At 38.6% G+C, this 20,828-nt stretch overlaps 1 protein-coding gene across 7 annotated transcripts in view; it reads right to left on the reverse strand.

Annotated features, from left to right (window-relative positions):
- The window catches only part of HS3ST5 (heparan sulfate-glucosamine 3-sulfotransferase 5), a 291,616-nt gene that overhangs the window by 44,535 nt on the left and 226,253 nt on the right, over positions 1–20,828 (reverse strand). Inside the window, exon 1 of one of the 7 annotated variants that reach the window (XM_084963617.1) lies at positions 17,104–17,246. The exons of the other annotated variants lie outside the window; for them this stretch is intronic. The gene's annotated coding sequence lies outside the window, so the exon portion shown is untranslated. Of the gene's footprint in view, positions 1–17,103; positions 17,247–20,828 lie in introns of those variants that run through there. 7 annotated transcript variants of the gene reach the window in all.

Genomic DNA, 20,828 nt, shown 5'->3' on the forward strand with positions numbered 1-20,828 from the left:
TTAGGGCCATACCTATGGCACATGGAGGTTCCCAGACTAGGGGTCTCATCAGAGCTGTAGTTGCCGGCCACAGCCACAGACACAGCAACACCAGATCTGAGCTGCATCTACAACCTACACCACAGCTCACAGCAATGCAAGATCCTTAGCCCACTGAGCGAGGCCAGGGATTGAACTCGCAACCTCATGGTTCCTGGTCAGATTCGTTTCCATTGCACCATGATGGGAACTCTAATGTTAACTTTTTAGAGCAGTGCTTCCCTGGGACACTAGGCTCCTCAGACACTCTCTAAAAAAAAGACGATGTGCTAAAATCAATTTAAGGAATGAGGCATGCAGAGTTCCCATCTGGGTGAGTTTCAGTGCCTATGGGGATATCAAAGCCTCCAAAAATATCATCAGTAAAGAAGATTGTATATTTCCTGCAGCATTTCCTCTACTACCTAACCATTCTGGTATATGTCATTGGACTCCCGGCTTAGGAATTGGTGCACATAGTCTGTTCTACCTTTGGACTTTGGCATTCTGGAACTTAAGCTGGTTCTAGATCCTCTACATTCAGGAGGAAATGGGAGCAAATCTGTAGATCTGGGGGGTCCTGTTGCTGTTCATCTCCCCATCCTCAAACTTCGGAGCATGAGGATGGGTGTTCCAAACAGTTTGGACATGACCATGATGGGTTCCCTCTGTCTTAGGTGCCTAGGAAGAATTGTATAGTGATGGAGAAGGAGGGTGCAGACCTGGGTAACTTGAAAGGTAGTACTAAAAGAATTTACAAAACAAACAGACTCAAAAATTTGAAACCAAATTTATGGTCACCAAAGGGGAAACATGTGGTGGGGATAAATTAGGGGGTTGGGATTGACATATGCACCCTACTATGTACAAAATGGATAGGTAACAAGGACCTACTGTTATAGTACAGGGTAACATACTCAATATTGTGTAATAATCTACATGGGAAAAGAATCTGAAAAGGAATGGATATATGTATATGTATAATGGATTTACTTTGCTGTATACCTGAAACTAACACAACTTTGTAAGTCAACTATACTCCAATAAAATTTATTTAAAAAAACCCCCAGAACCTTGATGGCAGTAATTATACCCTAGAAAGCAAGGCTCTCTAGTCTGAAGGGAGTCACATAGTCTCTGCTGCTTCTTTTCCAATGCTCCAATGTTTATTGGATTGAATGCTTGTGCCAAAAAGTCACACAATATAGTCTTATTTCAAAATCTATAATTAAAATTTCATCATAGAAGTTTCCATTGTGGCTCAGTGGTAACAAACCTGACTAGTATCCATGAGGATAAGGGTTTGATCCCTGGCCTCACTCAGTAGGTTAATGATCCAGCATTTCCATGAGCTGTGGTGTAGGTTGAAAACACAGCTTGGACTCTGCTGTTGCAGTGGCTATGGTGTAGGCAGGCAGCTGCAGCTCCGATTTGACCCCTAGCCTGGGAACTTCCATATGCCACATGAGTGGCCCTAAAAAAAAAAAAAAAAAAAAAAAAAAAAAATTCATCATAATGCCCACATGTTGGGCTACAGATAAGGCTATGTGAGAAATTTAAAATCTGGCTTCAGAAACATGCATTTCAGAAAAGTACCCCCTTCTGAACGGCAGAATGCACCAGTGTGCCCTCTCCCTGGTGAACAGAAGTTGCTGGACCAAGGCAGATTTTTAAAACCCCCAATACCGTTTTTTCTTCAATAAATGAGGATAAGGGTTCGATCCCTGGCCTCACTCAGTAGGTTAATGATCCAGCATTTCCATGAGCTGTGGTGTAGGTCAAAAGTCACACTTCCAGATGACTTCAGTTATTGTAAAGGCATTTCAAAAAAAAAAAAAAATTCCAACTCATCTGAAGTTAAAAAAGCTATATTTCACTTTTTAGGGGGAGAGTGGTTATATCTGAAAAAGGATTAAATAATTGCCAGAACCTTTGATGTCTTCCATTTTGTACTTTGTTCAATCTCAACTACTTGTCTGAATTTTAAGGTATTCTTTAGCAATGTTTACTAAAGCATGATATAGAGAACTTCCAAGAATTTTAATAAGTACAAATTCGTTTTAATATGTATTGCAGTTATATAAGAAGCACATCAACCTCTGTCTGATTTTATGAGTATTACTTTTAGTAATGAGACTTAAGTAGGCACAAAAGAAAAAAAATAAGTGAATTGATCTATGGAAAAATATTAAGTAAATAATAGTAGAGGTGGCAGGAAGATATGGAAACCCTGCAAATGATTCACCTTTGAAAACCACAACCCTGCAGTGTCTAGTTGACTTTGGAAAAAGAGTCAGCAGTTCATAACTTGTTGATTGGTTATATTCTTAACATCTTATCTAGTGTTCTAATTTCCGAATCACTATTTTGTAACCCTTTGACATTTAAAACAATTCTGAGATCCAAAGGGGAGAAGCATTTTACTTTTTTTTTTTTTTTTTTTTGTCTTTTTGCCATTTCTTGGGCCGCTCCTGCGGCACGTGGAGATTCCCAGGTTAGGGGTCCAATCAGAGCTGTAGCCACTGGCCTATGCCAGAGCCACAGCAACATGGGATCCGAGCCGTGTCTGCAACCTACACCACAGCTCACGGCAACGCCGGATCGTTAACCCACTGAGTAAGGGCAGGGATCAAACCCGTAACCTCATGGTTCCTAGTCGGATTCGTTAACCACTGCGCCACGACGGGAACTCCCTTTACTTTCATTTTAAAAAGATTTAAACCATAGACATTTTTAGAAACTATTAAAATTCTATGACAAGCAAGTAACAGAGCTTGAGATTGAGCTCAGTTCTAGACTGCGTGATGTAGGAAAAAAAAATATTAACAGCTAAGGACGATGTGCAGTCAGATTTCCAGACAGATCTTTCACCTCTGTTGACCAATTATGGATTAAAGCTATATCTCGAGACATACAAACCCACACACATCATCTCCTTTTCTGAGCACCGGTAGGTGTTTAAATCAGTGTGGTTGGTACCTCAGGTCCAGGCTCCCACAGCTCTTTGCATTTTCTCCAAGTCTATTCAGTTTTGGGTTTTTCCAGGACTGGTCCTAGTTTCCTAGACTCTCTTGGACCCGGCAGAATCCTACACTTAACCTGATCGCAACAATTACTTTAGGCACCACTTAGGCCTGGCTGAGTTTATTCTGGCATTTCACTTGATTTCGTTCAGCTACCTGTTAGGCATGAAATATGCATGTGCTGGTCTTGTAAAGTTAATGTAGCTTCCCAAAGGCTGGTCAGACTTTTTTTTTTTAACTTCTCCTTAGAAAGATTTGAAGAACTAGGATGTGGGACCAAATGTAATGGAAAAGGAGATATGTTTTTGGTGCAAGTTACTCAAGGACTAAGGTTATGTCACAAGGTTTCCTTTTGTGGCTTTGAATGTCATCCTTCTCAATTCAGGCTCAATCAAAACCTCAGTTTTTGCCACTCTTTCTCCATTCACTTAAAATTTTGACAGATTTTGGAGAACATACTCATGCTCTGAGATACCCCTCATCTTTGTAATTCCTAAAATAAGAAAGCACTTTCAAAACTCTGTAGAAAAAGAAAAAATAATAACCTGGTGATTTTTTTTTTTTTTTTTTTTTGTATCTAGGATTGTACCCACGGCCTATGGAGGTTCCCAGGCTAGGGGGTTAAATTGGAGCTGTAGCCACCTGCCTACACCACAGCCACAGAAATGCAGGATCTGAGCTGCATCTGTGACCTACACCACAGCTCAAGGCAACGCCGGATCCTTAACTCACTGAGCAAAAAAGGTCAGGGATTAAATCCACATCCTCATGGATACTAGTCGGATATGTTTCCACTGAGCCTTGATGGGAACTCTGATTTTTTTTTTTAATGGTCTCCCAGTGAAGTGTGAACTCCTCTCATAGCTGTCAACAGTAGCTCATTATGTTGAGGCCGACGATTTTGGCTTTGAGGTCAATGAAATAATATGAATGAAAACTTTTGCTTAGTAGAGGTAAAAATACTTTAAGGAAAAAAAAAAAAGCAGTCGCTCAAATGTCTATGCATAGCTTTAGGAGAGTTGAAAAAGCCACAATATCCTTCAAAAGGCCTCCTAAAATTTAAGCCAAAAATTTTTTAGTAAAATTTTAACTAAAGCATGTAAGTTCTTTTAGGTTACCATATAGCAGAGGTGGTATTGTTTGATATTGTGATGTATGACTTTTATCCTCCTTGATGGATTAGTAATTAGTCAATTTGTTCTGTCAATACAAAGAGCAGTATAATTTACTATTTGATCTGATCAAAATTTATATTTGTTGTATCTTTTGCTAGTGTGATACACTATTGATTATATTTTTAAATTTATATTCATTTAATCAGGAAATGGAACCACAATAACATAATCCCCCCTGTGAAGAAATACTGTTGTCAGAAACAATTTTCAAGAATTAAATTTGGTGGAGAGCGTGGACTCCTTATTCTTTTGGTCACTATTGTCCCAGTTTCTTTATGGTGAACTCTATAAAATTTGCTGTAGTAACTAGCTGATCAGGTTTTAACATAAACAACTTGGTAGTTTACTATGTCAACAAACATTTCTACACAATATTACATGTCTCCCTCTTCATCTGGAAACAGCTCATGTAAAACAATTAGAATCTTATGAGAAAAGATTCTTTTTTGTCCCACAGAATTCATAGGTCAAATTAGTATTGTGCAGAAGATACCAGACTCATGAAATAGGTTGCACATATGCTCTTTTACTATGGATTTGACTCCTTATAACATTAGCAAAATTTACATTGGTTAACCAGTAAGCTATAATGTTGCTTTCCATCTTAACTGAACAAATCAGTTTTACTTAACACTATGTTTTCTTGACTTTGGGGTTTGTAGGGTAAGTAGATATTATATTGCCTATGGGAAAACACCACACTTGTAATTAAGCTAAGGAGGTGATTTTATGAAAATAAGAAAATAGAGCAAAGTTTTAAGGATAATGGGATTCCCAGAAATGCAAGAACTCTTACTATTTGAATGAAACAAATTACATTATCATCCATCATATGACTAATCTCAGGGTAGCCATCTCTATGTTAAAATAGACCTATAGAATGAAATGATAAAATACCATCATTTAGGAGAAGGATAACAAATTAAGAAATACTATTAAGAAACCCATGTTGAGTTGGCAGTCCTTAAAGCTTCCTTCAATTGAATAAACAACAAAAAAGACTTACATAAAAGACATTCAACCTTCCCTACTCATTACATGTTCTATTTGTATTTGTCTATAAGAAACAATACAGAGCAAAACTACATGTTTTATATATATATATATATATATATATATATATATATAAATATATATATGGCCATACTTTCAAATCTATCTTTTAGAACTAACTCTTTTATGCTGTTCATAAAAATGATATCCTGATTTCTGACAGCTACAGGTAAAATGATTGCCCAGAAGTGATGTCCAAGTGATATGGGAGAATATTTAGGCTGGAGCTGAAACTTGCCTTTTGACGAACTTCCTTGCTGGTTAGAGTGGAAGCTTATACCAGAATACAATTGAAGTTTATACACGAGCTCAGGTGTTCATGAAATGTCAGGTTCAAGGTAAAAGTTGAAGGTGAAGACAAGGTTCTGAGAAAGTATACAATCACTTATCCTAGAAAATAACTAATGATGGAGAACTACTTGAATATAATTTCTATTGGAGAAAAGTTATTACCAAGTAAGATATAAATTCTCTAAGGTTATTATGTATTTTACCAAATCTTAGTCTCCATTGCTGGTGCTGAAATCACAAGGCCAGTAGATGACATATTAAAAATAATTCCATTAAACACATCCTAGAAATTGCACAAAAAGACTTGTGCAAGAAATTATATTGAGAAGTAATGAGAAACAAACACATAACCTCCCCAATACTCAAATTACTGAGTGCAACTGAGCAAACAATTAAAAAGGAAATATCTTTTCCTGGCAGCTTTTCCCCCATGAGTTTTAATTCCTTCCTTTTTGAGAAGAAAAATAAATAAGCATTAAAAAAATACATCATGACCAAGTGAGGTTTATCCTGAGAATGCAAGATTGGTTCAACATTTGAAAATCAAACAGTGCTTGTTTGTTTGTTTGTTTTTGTCCGTGGCAATTGGAAGTTCCTGGGCCAGGGATCGAACCCAAGCCACAGCAGCAACCTGAGCCATTGCAGTGACAATACCAGATCCTTAACCCACTGTGCCACAAGACAGCTGAAAATCAAATAATGTAATAGACTAAAAAGGAAAAACCATACGATCACCTCAATAGATGCCATAAAAACATTTGACAAACTCCAGCATTCATTCCTGATGAAAATAAGGAATTGAAGGGAATTTTCTCAACCTGATAAAGTTCATCTAAGAAAAATCTTCTGCTAACATCATACATAATGACAGATTTAATCTTTTCCCCTAAAATCAAGAATAAGATAAGGATATGTGTTCTCACCATTTCTTTTCATCATTGTATAGAAAGTGCTAGCCATTCAAATAAGGCAAGAAAAGAAAAGACAGACAGAAAAGGTCGAGGTTAAACTGTCTTTCTTCACAGATGACATGATTATCTATGGAAAAAGATTGATGGGGTTTATAAAAATATTACCAGAATAAATGAAATTAGGTTGTAGAATACAAGTTCAATTTATAAAAATCCACTGTATTTCTATATACTAGCAATTATCAATATAAAATTCAATGCCATTACAACAGCATAAACATTTGGAGTATTTAGAAAATAAACTTGACAGAAGAAATGTAAACCTGTACACCAAAAATTATAAAATGCTGCCGAGAGAAGTTAAAGAAGACTCAATAATAAAAGAGATATCTTCTTCATGGGTTGGAAACAATATTGTGAAGCTGCCAATTCTCCTTAAATTGATAATCCCAATCAAAATCCCGGTAAGTTTTTTTTTTGTAGAAATTTTCAAAGGAATTCTAAAATTCATGTGGAAGTTCACAATGCTTACAAAAACCAAAGCAAATTTGAAAAACAAGACAAAGCTAGAGGATTAATATTACCTAATTTTAAGACTTATTATAGAGCTATAATGATTCAAAATTTGACATTGGTCTAAGGACAGGTAAATAGATCAACAGAACCAAAGAGAGTTTGGAAAAAAACCCCACATATATGGGGACATGTGGACAACTGCTTTTTTTTTTTAGGGCCACACCCATGGCATAGGGAAGTTTCTAAGGCTAGGGGTCAAATAAGACCTGTAGCTGCTGGCCTACACCACAGCTCATGGCAACAGCTGATTCTTAACTCACTGAGAGAGGACAGGGATCGAACCCATGTCCTCATGGATACCAGTTGAGTTCAGTACCACTGAGCCATGATGGGAACCCCGACAACTGCTTTTTGACAAATATACAAAGTGGAGAAATGATCATCTTTTCAATAAGTGGTGCTAGAACAACTGGATATCTATATTCACAAAAGAACTTGGATCCATATCTTGCACTATACACAAAATCTCATGCACAACCTAGAATTATAAAATTTATATAAGAAACCATAGGAGAAAAATCTTTGGGTTCCTAAATAAAATTCCAAAATGCATTTTACTCTATAGTGACAGAAAGCACATCAGGAGGAGTAGCAAAATGAGACGGTCAGGACAGTAATAGGTATATAAGTATGTAGGAAGGTATAGATAGAGAGATAGAGATGGAGAGAAAGAGATAAAGAGAGAGAGAGGGAGGGAGGGAGAGAGAGGTAAATCTGGGCTTAATCAGGAGAGGGAAAGAACACTGCAATTCAAACAGAGAAAGGTTAATATACAGGAGTATTAACTATACTAGGTGACTAGAGCAACTGGGAATTGAGAACTCTACAGGAATAGCAGATACAGAAGCACTGTCACTCTGAATGTTGAACAGGAGCATCTGAGTAAAAGCCCCACTGCCACCTCCCCTCCTCCCAAGGTTGACACACAGACCTTGGTGGAAAGGGAGCAGCTTTGGCTACTGGATAACAAAGGAAGTTGCTGGTGTAGCTAGATGGAGATCCATCCTCCTAGGTGCTGGGGAGCTATTTCCAGGAAAGGTCTTACTGGGGAACCTCAGCTATGAAAGTGCAGAAGGAGTGCTATGGGAAGCTTCTGGCCACCTGGTGCTGCAGGCTGCTCGGCACAGCAGGAGCCTGGCCTGGAGAAGCAGCACTTGCTGCAGAAGCCTTCACAGTGCATGCAAGGGAACCCAGAAGCAAACCTCTTTCCTCCTGTGATACCTTTCCAGCATCCTCTACTGACACAGGTCCATTTTCACAGAGCAGGCAAAAAGGATGCATTTGCAGTTGAGGGGCGATACATTAGCAACTGGCAGAAAGGGATTACAAAGAAGCGTGGGGAGTTTTTTTTTTTTTTTTTTTTTTTTTTTGTGGAGATATGTTCATTACCTTGTTTGGGGTTTCACAGGTAGAGACAAATACTGGAAGTTATCAAATTGTACACTTAAAATATGTATGGTTTATTGTATGTCAATTAGACTTCATTAGAGCTATTTAAAATGTACACAGCATTCCTCTACTTCTCTCCTAAAGAACTAACCCTTGCATCTATTAGGATTTAAGCAGAAGGTTTGTGTGTGTATGTGTGTGTGTGTGTGTGTGTGTGTGTGTGCGTGTGTATATGATTTTTTCACCCCAAGAGACAAATGTCTTGACTATTCAGGGCTCCTTGCTCTATTCAGAGAGAAATTCTCCAGAGGCTCTTCTTTTAGATTCACTCTGATTCCAGTTCAGGAGTCAGTTTTGACTGAGGAAACTCAGTTCCAGTCAGACCAGGGGTTAAATAAATCTCCCTTGCAAAAACCCAAGACCAGCCTTAACTGAGACTTCATTTGAATAGGCACTGGCTGTCTGGCTGTAGCACAGCTCTCCTCCTCTCCCTGAATAGCCAGGTCTTTTTTTTTTTTAATTTTTAAAAAGTTTTATTTTATTGAAGAGTAGTTGATTTACAATGTTGTGATAATTTCTGCTGCACAACAAAGTGATTCAGTTCTACACATACACACATCTATTCTTTTTCGGATTCTTTTCCCATATAGGTTATCACAGAATACTGGGTAGAGTTGCCTTTGCTATGCAGCAAGTTCCCATTGACCATATATTCCATGTACCTCAGTGTGCATATGCCAATCCCAAACCTCCAATCCATCCCTCCCCGCAACCTGTCCCCTTTGGTGACAATAAGTTTGTGTCTTCTGTCTGTGAGTCTATTTCTGTTTTGTAAATAAGTTCATTTATATCACTTTTTAAGATTCCATAGATAAATGAGAGCATATGATGGTTTTTTTTTTTTTCCTCTTTCTGACTTACCCCTGAAAAGCCTGGTCTTGATTCCTGGTTTGACTAGATGTTCCCAGACCTCGCAGCTCCCCTCTCCAAGGATGGCGTCCATGGTGCTCATTCAAAGATTTCAACAATACACTGGGTTACAGCAGTGTGAGCTACCTCTGCAATCTTAGACTGTTCTGACTGCCTTTCCCCTCACCCCGGTATCCTGTATGTTAAAAAGTAATCTTGCATTAATTAAATTGTTTCTCAAGACTATTTATGCAGGTGTTGTGTTAGTTATTAAGGATATAACAGTGAACAATATGCACATTATCTTTGCCCTCATGGAGCATACATTTTAGTAGGAACTATAGAAAGCATAAGAAAATATCTCTTTCTCACCACAAATCACAAATGCTGGAGAGGATATGGAGAAAAGAGAACCCTCCTACACTGTTAGTGGGAATGTAAATTGGTACAACCACTAGGGAAAACAGTATGGAGGCACCTGAGAAAACTAAATATAGAACTTCTATATGACCCAGCATTCCCACTCTTGGGCATGTATCCAGACAAAAGTCTCATTGAAAAAGATACATGCATCCCTATGTTCATTACAGCACTATTCACAATAGCCAAGACATGGAAACAAACTAAATGTCCATCGACAGATGAATGGATTAAGAAGATGTGGTGTATATATACACAATGGAATACTACTCAGCCATAAAAAGAACAAAATAATGCCATTTTCAGCAACATAGATGGAACTAGAGACTCTCATACTAAGTGAAGTAAGTCAGAAAGAGAAAGACAAATACCATATAATATCACTTATATCTGGAATCTAACATACAGGAAAAATAAACCTTTCCACAGAAAAGAAACTCATGGACTTTGAGAAAAGACTTGTGGTTGCCAAGGGGGAGGGAGATGGAGTGGGATGGATTGGGAATCTGGGGTTAACAGATGCAAACTATTGCCTTTGGAATGGATAAACAATGAGATCCTACTGTATAGCACTGGGAATTGTATCTAGTCACTTATGAGGGAGCATGATAGAGGATAAGAATGTATATATGAACGTGTGACTGGGTCATTTTGCTATACAGTAGAAAATTGACGGAACACTCTGACCCAGATATAATGGAAAAAATAAAAATCATTAAAAAAAAAGAAAGTATCTCTTTCAACATGCAAAGTCAAGAAAGACAAATACCATATGATATCACTTACATGTGGCATCTAAAATATGGTGTAGTTGAACCTATCTACAGAACAGAAAAAGACTCACAGACATGAAGAGCAGACTTGTGGATGCCAAGTGGGAGGGAGAGGGAGTGGGATGAACGGGGAGTTTGGGGTTAGTAGATGTAATCTATCACGTTTAGAATGGATAAGCAATGAGGTCCTATGGTACAGCACTGGGAACTATATCCAATCTCTTGAGATAGAACACAATAGAAGATAATATGAGAAAAAGAATGCATATATATGTATAACTGGATCACTTTGCTGTACAGCGGAAAATGACAGAACATTTAAATCAACTACAATAAAAAATTAAAAAAAAAATCCCCATGCAATGTTTTTCCTCAAGCCAGAATTATTGTCAGCTTCTTGAGGGCAGGGACTCAGAAATGGTGCATGACAGTGATGATAATGATGTCATTTACATGTGTCCACATATACGTATAGAACATTCACTCTTCTGGATGATGGCATCTTGCTAGATCAGTGCTTTTTGGAGAGCTGGGGTGTTTCTCTGCTAGTCTACTTTAAATTACTCTGTCTAAAAGTAATTAAAATATTTTTATAAAATATACAGCTGTGGCTTAGGGCCTATATACATTGTTTTATTTCCCTGCCCTGTCATCACTGTCATTAATAAGCAAATCTCAAGCTGGAGTGACTGAGGTAGGGTGGGGAGTTGAGGCACACATCACTTATTCGTTGATTCAATCAATAAAACAGATTATTGAGCCTGACTCAGTCAGTGCCTAGGGCCAGGCTAGTTCTGTAGGAATGTGGTTTAATTTGTTCTTATAGATGTTAGTTAAATTGTTAGATGTTAAGACCAGTCAACAGAGACCATTTGGCTTGAGAACAGTGGCACTAACCCTCAGCCAAAAGGAAGCCCGCGATGAGCTGTGTGGCAGGTCCCAAGGTCAAAGAAATCTCTGTGGAAAAGCTGGGCTTCACAGGATGTTTAGAAAATCAAAGAGTTGTAAGAAAGAAGGAAGGATACGAGAGAATGAAAAAAGGGCGTGAGGTGGGAGGAGACACGTGAGGCTATTTGGAATGTCACAGAAATAATCACATGCATTTTTTAAAACTGAAACTTGTTACTGCATATTCTACAATGGAGTGGCATCTCTTATTTTAGTAATACATTTAAAAGATTCATCGTGTGCTGGTTTCTAACTAGTTAAGGCAGCCAAACATTTGTTTCTAAATTCTCTCTAAAGGCATAAGGCAAATCCTTATTTTCTAATAATATCATTGCGATAATGACATTTATTTAATTACTGACCTCAGATGCCATAATTACCATTCCATTTATTCTCTCATTGTATTCAACAGATTCCTCATCCAACTCATAGTCACCCCCAAATTATAGAGATATGCAGATCTGGCCTCATTTTCAGTAAGCTATCATTTTATAATGCTTTAGAAAAGAGCATGTGCAGAGACCTGGAAGAAAATAATGATATTTTAATAATGTGACATGGAAACGATGCACTCCTCAGACAATTTTGTACAGGTTTCGATAGAGCAGAACTAATTTCAATGCTTCTGGGCATAGTACACTAGAGAGAAATCTTTCAATGAACACTGCAAGGAGATGACCCATATTTGTATTGCAGTTTTAAGTTCAAAATAGAAACATCCTTAGCAAATGAGATACAAAATGTTCCCTAGGTACCATGGAAGACATTCCAAATAACACTGCCACACTTTTGTGAAAGCAGTTACACATAATTTTCTAAGCCATTGACTAGTCCCTAAACAGAATGGCCATCTCCTCAGAGAGCATCTGTCTTCTGGTTCTGCTTCTCTGGGTGATGGAAATCCCTGTCCACCCACCACTCTGCCCACTCCCACTCCTGAGGCTGGAGGAGGGTCTTCCTCCTCCAGGACAGAATATGAAACTTTTCCCACTCTTTTAAACTGCATCCACACTTTTAAAGAATAAGCAACCCAGAACCCTACGATCTCCTTGGGCGTCAATACTAGGTATCTGCATTATTTTAATGGGAAAGGACTTATTAGTTTCTTGGGGTCCTTCAGTTTCAAAACTCATAAACCTCACCATTTCCAATAACCCCAAGCCTCAGAAAGTCAATGTTTAAATCTCCTGCCCTCTGACCATCAGCTCCTATTCTTCCAAATGACTCCTTCCAGTCCTCCCATTCCAGAAATGTCCTGGCCTCACTGAGGTCCATTATTCCTGGATATTACTCGTTTGTCTCCTTTTTTTTTTTCTTTTGTCTGCCCCTCAGCATAAGGAGTTCCTGTGCCAGGTATCAGATCTGAGCCACAGTTGAGACCTGTGTACAGGTGTGGCAACTCTGGATTCTTTACCCATTTGCCTGGCTGGGGATGGAACCAGCATCCCAGTGCTCCAGAGATGTCAAAAATCCCATTGCACTACAGCAAGAACTCCTAGTTTGTCTCTCTCTCTCTCTTTTTTTTTTAGGTTTTTTTTTTTATTACTCAATGAATTTATCACATCTTAGTTGTATAATGATCATCAGAGTCCAATTTCACAGGATTTCCATCCCACAATCCAAGCACATCCCCTCCACCCCTCAAACTGTCTCCTCTGGAGACCATAAGTTTTTCAATGTCTGTGAGTCAGCATCTGTTCTGCAAAGAAGATCAGTCTGTCCTTTTTTCAGATTCCACATGTCAGTGAAAGCACGGCCGTACCACCCTGAACGTGCCCAATCTCGTTTAGTTTGTCTCCTAACCATGCTTTTCATATCCTCACTCTTTACTTGGATTCTATGGTTCAGCTTTCTAACCATTCTTTGAAAACTCTTAGGTTTCTTATCTCTCTTTCTTTTCTTCATTATACTTCATCTGTCAAAACTCCAACCAAGGTATATGTTATGGACTGACTTGTGTCCCTCACACAAAGTCAGTCATATGTTGAAGCCCTAACTCCTAATGTATTTGGAGATAGGACCTACAAGGAGGTAATCAAAGTTAAATGAGGTCATAAGGATGGGGCCCTGATCCCCCCAAATTAATGTCCTTATAAGAAGAGATATCAGAGCTCCCTCCCTGTGCCCTGACCCCCATCTCTCTCTCTCTCTCTCAATGTGCCATGTGAAAACACAGTGAGTGGATAGCTGTCAGCAAGCCAGGAAAAAAGTTCTCATCAGGAGCTTACTATGCTGGCACCCAGATCTCAGACTTCCTGCTTCTAGAACTATAAGAAAATAAATTTTTGTTGTTTAAGTAACCCAGCCTATGGCATGTTATTACAGTAGCCAGAGCAGACTGATCCAAGGTTAGGCAGAATGACAGTTCCCCAAAGATGTCCACAGCCTAATCCCTGCAAGTATGAATATGTCAGGTTATAAGGCAAAGGGGAACTAAAATTGCAGGTGACATGAAGGTTGCTAATTAGCAGACCTTGAGATGGGGCTTATCCTTCATTATCTAGGTGAGCCCAGGGTCACTACATGGGAGGCAGAGAGAGAGAAGCAGAGGCTTGGCAGCCTGAGAACTTGACCAGCTAGTTGCTGGATTTGAAGATGGAAGGAAGCAGTGAGCCAAGAAGTGTGCTCTGGAAGCTGGAAAAAGCAAAAAAATGGATTTTACTTAGAGTCTTCAGAAGGAAGGCAGCCTGACTGACATCTCAGACTTAGCCCAGTGAGACCTGGGCTAAATTTGAATTCTGACCTCTGGCCATGTAAGATAATCACTTTTTGTGTTGTTTTAAAGCCACTAAGTTCATGGTATGTTACAGCAGCAAGAGCAAATTAATAGCCATGGTTAAACCAACTATCTACTTGCTCTCTGCCAGCACCCACAGGGCTGATCATTGGAAATACTACACAACCTGGCTAATTGGCCTCCCTTAAAATATGACTACATATCAGAATTGACCTCTTGACCTTTCCAGTCAATCTTAGCACATTTTTAAAAATAAATTCACTTTCTCCCTCTCCAAGGTGATTATTTCTTATCTTTTCTTTCCTAAAATCCCTAACACTACCTTTCCTCAATTTACTTTCAGCTTGTGCTTCTTCCTTCATAGAAAAAAAAAATTACAGATGGGGGAATATAGCATCTTTCCACCATTTCTCTAATCTGCTTCCACTGGTACCTAAGCATTCTGTCTTCCAGGTGTAGCGGAAGAACTGTCCATGAGCCAGTCAAAAGCCAATCTTGTCTTTTGAGCCCTGGATCCCTTCCCTCTGAACTTTTCAGGGGCTCCCTAATGGCAGGAGCATTAACTCAGTAGTACAAGTAAAACATGTGCAAGTTTTAATTCCACTTTTCCCTTGACACACCACATCCAAATGCACAAGTAATTTCCACGTGTCCTGAGTCCAGTGACTTCTCTCATTTCCACTACTAAGGCTTAGCCCAGTTTCCTTCACCTCTCACCTGGATGGAGGCAATAATCTCCCTGTCTTTACTTTCCATTACTCTATAGCCCTTAGGGGATTTTTTTCCCCCTAAAGTGAAGATTAGACTTAAACTTCTCCCCACTTATCATCTTTGAAAGTGTCTCCACTGCAACCATGGGCTACACAAATCTACATAATTTGACACTTGTCTACTTTTCCATCTCTTCTTCTACAGTTCTTCTTCCATTTACATTAGTCGTGCTGCCCTTCCTTCTTTCTTTTTTCTTCTGTCTCACAAATTAAATAAGCTCGTTCCTACCTCATCTGCTTCTGCTGGAATAGATCTTCCACCACGTCGTTGGATGGATGCCTTCTTCTCATTGATGTCTCAATTCACATGTCACCTCTTTTAAGAAGGCTTCAGTAACCCTATCCAAATAAACCTGAAGTTGTTCTGATACATTACTAGTTAAAAAAAAACTTTCTTCAGAGCATATATATCAGAACCCAAATTTTCATTCATTCATTCCTTTATTCACTTATTGTTTGTGCGGCCCCATCGGAATGAATATATTCTTTCAATGACTTTTTATGATTAACTCTTACACTAAATTCCACTAGACTTAACTTGGTTGAAGCAAGAGTTGGGCCAGCCGAAGTCTTTTTCATGTTATCATTTACTCATTTTTGAAAGTGATACGAAACTAGCATTCCTGAATCTGAGAGAGAACATATATATCTATATCTATACATAACTGACTCACTTTGCTGTATACCTGAAATATTAGAAATCAATTAATACTTCAATTAAAAAAATGCCATAACAAAAAAACCTAAGGCACAAGGAGATTGAGTAAATATTATAGAAGTTTTATCAGTAAGCAAGTAGGACAGCTAGAATGCAAGTTCAAACAAATGGACCCCAGAGCAGGGAGTTCTAACATTGTGCTAGAGGCACTTCAGAAGGCTTGTTGACTAATGGATGGATAAAGAGAAATCTGGGGGTTAGGACAGTGTCAGTTTGCCGAAGAACAACACTAGTGAGATGCGAACTTGAGTTTATGAGACTTCCAAGACTGCATCATCCTACTGCCATATTTTTCTGTCTTATGCTCTTAAACACCTGTCCTAGAAACCCAGTCACCATGCTTCAAGGAAGCCCAGTCTGCTGGAGAAGAAAGAAGGCTCAAGGCCCTGAGACTCAGCTGATGGATCAGTGGATACAAAGTATCAACTCGGGGAGTAAGCCCTCTTGGATATACATCCCCCAGCCCTAAATTGTGCTCCCCAGCTGCCAAGTGGCTTTCCTTCTGTCTTGCCCAAATCTCGTATTTGTGAGCACAATAAATAATTATTATTTTAAGTGACAGACCCGCACACACACACACACACACACACACACACACACACACAAGGAAAACAGCACTCTTGTAACTTGTGAGAGTTCTGGCCAAAGTTGACATCACTAGAAATCAGGCTGGTCAGCTTCAGCACCCATCTTTGTGTTGTTTCTACCTTGATTCTATCACAGGGCTGATGACAGTAACAAGTATCTCATAGAACAGCTTATACCTAACTGTGGGTACCTGATTAAAGTTTTTGCTCTGCCATTGCAGGGATGGGCTGTGGGCTATCTCTGCACTTTTTCTCAGTCTTTTTGTCTTTTTAGGGCCACACCTGTGGCATATGGAGATTCCCAGGAGAGGGGTCCAATCAGAACTGTAGCTGCCAGGCTAGACCATAGCCACAGTAACGTGGAACCCGAGCTGAGTTGTCGACGACCGCAGCTCACTGCAACACCAGATCCTTAAGCCACTGAACGAGATGAGGGATCAAACACGCATCCTCGTGGATGCTAGTCGGGTTCGTTAATCGCTGAGCCACACTGGGAACTCCTATCTGCACTTTTTGTGCATAGGCATTGGTTTGATTTTTCAGATTAGAATGGAATAATCCTGAGGGTAGAAACAATTTATAGTCTTTAAATCACTACCAAGTATGTAGCAGGTTCTCTATTAATAGTTTGACTCGATGGATTTTTCAATGGAGTCAGGTATACTACTTACTTTACTGGGGCTTCCCTTTCCTCCATGCCTAACAACATATTTCACATTCTACCTTATCCATCACACTGTTACGTGAGCCATGAGCAGGGGAAAAATCTTTCCCACTTCTGATTTACAGAAAGAATGTTACTCACGTTTCCTTGATGGTAATGACATAAACTCTTAAAAAGCTTTTCAACAGAAGCTTAGCTGTTGAAGATCCAGTGAGACCATTCAAAGGCTTAGCTGTTGAAGATTCAATGAAACTCCATAATAAATTGATCTCCTACAGCATGGGCTGCAAAAAAAGAAATGTAAAGCTCCAATGCCATTTGGCATTATAAAATCACATGTTTTCTCACTTAGAAAACTGCTCTTTTGCCATCTGATTATGTGAAAGCAGTTAAGTCTGCTTTGTTACATGTGTTTTTTCTGATTGGTGCAATATTCATGCTTTGATTTTTCTTTTTATTGGATGAGTTAATCATAGTATAATGTATACATTAATCATAGTATAACACATACTTCTTGACTGAATCATAGTATAATATATAAATGAAATGATTAATATAATTAAGGAGATGGCAAAAACTTTAAGGAAAAAGCTAAAGTTAAAACTACAATAGACAGTTTTTTTAAAAAGTCTATCGACCAGTTGTTTTGTTGCGATTTAGACTCCACAATAGGAAAATATACTCTTTTTGTGTTAAAAGATTATGTGAAAAAAAGGTCATTCAGTCATTCATTCATTCAGCAGATCTCTTTACTATTAACCTTGTAAGCTTTATAAATGTGAGGATTGTGTCTGTATGGTTCTGTTTGTTTCTCCAGTGAGTCACTGTGCCCATCCCAATGTCAAGTGCACAAATGCTAATGTACAATGTGAAGTCTCAGTAATTACCCATTGAAAAACTACAATGGGTAACACTGAAGTTCAACAACCTATACCAGTTTTTTACACCTTCCCAATGATTTTTCCCACACATGAAAAATATATGAAAATAGCACATGAAGGTTAGAATGATGGTAGTTGGAGAGTATATGCATTTCCTTGAAGATAAGTATGTATACCAAGAAGCTAGCAATCTTAGCACCCCTTGGTTGAATCACACTATTCTCTTAAAAAGCTTAACCAATTCTCTATTAGCTGAGTCTAGTTCTGCTGTTAAGAAAAGAGCTATATCATCGTGATAACAATGATACAGTGTTAACCTCTTATGGGAGGGGGAAGGGAGGTATAGACACCAGGAAGAAACTCACTGACTCTAAAACCCTATTCTTCCCCTTATAGTGAAATTCTTCTACAAATGCTAAAAGCACAGTGGAACTGGTTGTGATCTTTCCCCATGTTATTTCAAAAGTTCAAAGAGACACTAAATCAAATCGGAAGTTGAACTATTGGAAGGAAGTTATCTCCTTTCATGCTTTATTTGAAATTCTCTTTAGCAATGAAGCAGGCTTCTGTGATTGAAGGTGGTAAATGATAGATAGGGTTCAATAGAGTTCTCTGGTGAAGGGTAAGTATTTTAGTGTGTCCATGACCTGATCCAAAGGCTATTTCTGGCAGTTTGTCATTTAGCACAGAGAAGGTTAGTGAGGTCATGTTGATATATGATCTTTTATGCTCTGAACTTAACACTAAAGTCGGACTGGCCCTACAATTCTCATTATCAATGAGCAGTTATCTTTTGATATCCAAGAATGAAATAACACAACTGCTTGGCTTTTTATTCTCCAAACTAAAATATAAAGACAACTCAAAGCTTGAGGTATTTGGCTAGAGAAATTTAAAGCATTTTTATTTTTATCCAGAGAAGTAAAAATAGCTTTAGTATTCTCAGAAGAAAACCTAATAAGATCACATGCATGGAACTGCCGGTGAGAAGGGTCTAAATGTTATCACCATGATAAATATTTAGTTCTAGCAGAGAATGAAATTACCTTAAAAAATGTTCTAGCATCCCAGCCCACATTCCAAAAGGAATAGAATTCTCTAAAGAAAGAAAATGCAGAAGAGAAAAGAAGGCACTGTGGGATAGGAAAATAATGGCAGCCTAGGAATTAGGAAACCTGAGTTTTATTTTTTGATTTGCCCACATATGAGCTCAATGAGATGCAGCAAAGACCATTAACATCTCCTTACCTGGTCGTTTCTTGCTTGGAAATCTCTTTGCATGTTTCCAAGTCAGCTGACAGCCCTACCAGGTCCTGCAGTCCTTCTGCCCCATAGACTTTTTTAATTTGGTCAGATTGTCAGTGGCTCCAACAGCATTAAGAATAAAGTTAAAATTTCTTAGCTGACCATACTAGGTCTTTCAAGGTCAAATGCTTAGTTACCTCTCTAGCCCATCTCTCTCCACTTCCCTCTTCTTTCCCCATTCTCATACCATGCAGAGCTACTTAAGCTTCTGCTGTAATATCCAGAATTCCATTTCCCCCACCAGGGACCCAACTAACTCTCAGTTCGTAAGGTTAAGTAATGGGTTAATTCACCTTAATGGCTGCCTCTTCCAGGAAATTTTCTGACCTTTCCTTCTTGGTTTGGTACCATTCTTTGCTTCCTTATTTTCTCTCTGATGTGTTTTCTTATTTTCTCCCTCTCCCTCTACCCATGTGCTAAAGCTTCTTGGCAAATAGTAGTAAATGAATGCATAATGAATGAATGAGAGTCCCGTCTCCTTATTTCTATTATTTTTTTGGGGAAGATAGGCTTGAGTCATTGGCTAATACCATCGCTAAGAAATCAAGTCATCATTTTTACTAGAAATTAAAACCATCTCCCTCTCCCCATTCTGGCAAAATGCTCTGGTGGAGAATAATTAATGAACAGAATTACTTTTAATTCATTGGAATAGTAAAATTAATCTCGAAGGAAAGATTAGTTCCTTTTACTTTCTAAACAAACAAAAAAAAATCTTGAGTTTGGCTTTAAATGATAACTTCCTTTCTGCTTGCTTTTTCAATCAATTCCCCCCTTTCTTATTCTATCTTGGTTCCACCTGATGATGGCTTATACCTCTGTGTCACCTATCTCTGTCGGAAAACACAGAGGCAGCCTGGAACAACAGAATAAGAGATTACTCCATGCAGAATCAGAAAATCTGGGTTTGAGTTTGTTATTTCCTAGCGTGGTGACTTCAGGCAACTGAGTCATTTGGGCTTCATTCTCCTTTTCCATAAGTTAGGGTGATGCCCATCTCAGAGTGATAAGGGAAGGTTCAAATGAGAGATGTGCTGTGAATTCACTTTGCAAACAATTACATGCTAAATGAACACATCATTCCTTAAAACCCAAAGCAGAGTATTATTTATAACCAGCTCTCCAATCTAACTTTTTTTCCCCCTAGAGATAATATACTAGGCAAAAAAAAAAAAAAAAAAAAAAAATTGACTAATTTGAATTTTATCTCCTCTGTCAAGTGGTTAGGATAGAGACCAGAAAAATGCCTGAAGAAAGGAGGCAGCCCAGATATAATCCACAACACAGATCCCATTCTCTGTGACAATTCTCAGGAATTCAGGGAGTGATATCTCTGCCCTAGAGAACTACCCCTGCCCCTCAGACATTTCTCTCTCTGGCCAGACAGTCACCTCTAGGAGGGGAACTGTAGGCAGCAATGGGCATTCAGAGCACATCAAATGCCTCTACAGTGTCCCATATTCGGAAAATATCTTTGCAATCATTTCTCTATATTATGCCTCACGAGGACCTCAAGAAGTATATTAATATAATCCTTGGACTAGAAAAGGAAGACAGCCAGCAATTAAATGATTTGCCTCCAGTCACAGAGAGAATTAATGCATATAATAACATTCACGGGGCCTTCTCTCTGTGGCAAGGAGAACTTCATTCCTCTAGTCATGGACTTTCTATACTATG

The sequence above is a fragment of the Sus scrofa genome, chromosome 1 (assembly GCF_054392235.1).
Source record: "Sus scrofa isolate SSC_HxYL_T2T_F1_AM1 chromosome 1, Sscrofa_HxYL_maternal_Yorkshire_Landrace_v2.0, whole genome shotgun sequence".
Taxonomy (NCBI): Eukaryota; Metazoa; Chordata; class Mammalia; order Artiodactyla; family Suidae; genus Sus; species Sus scrofa.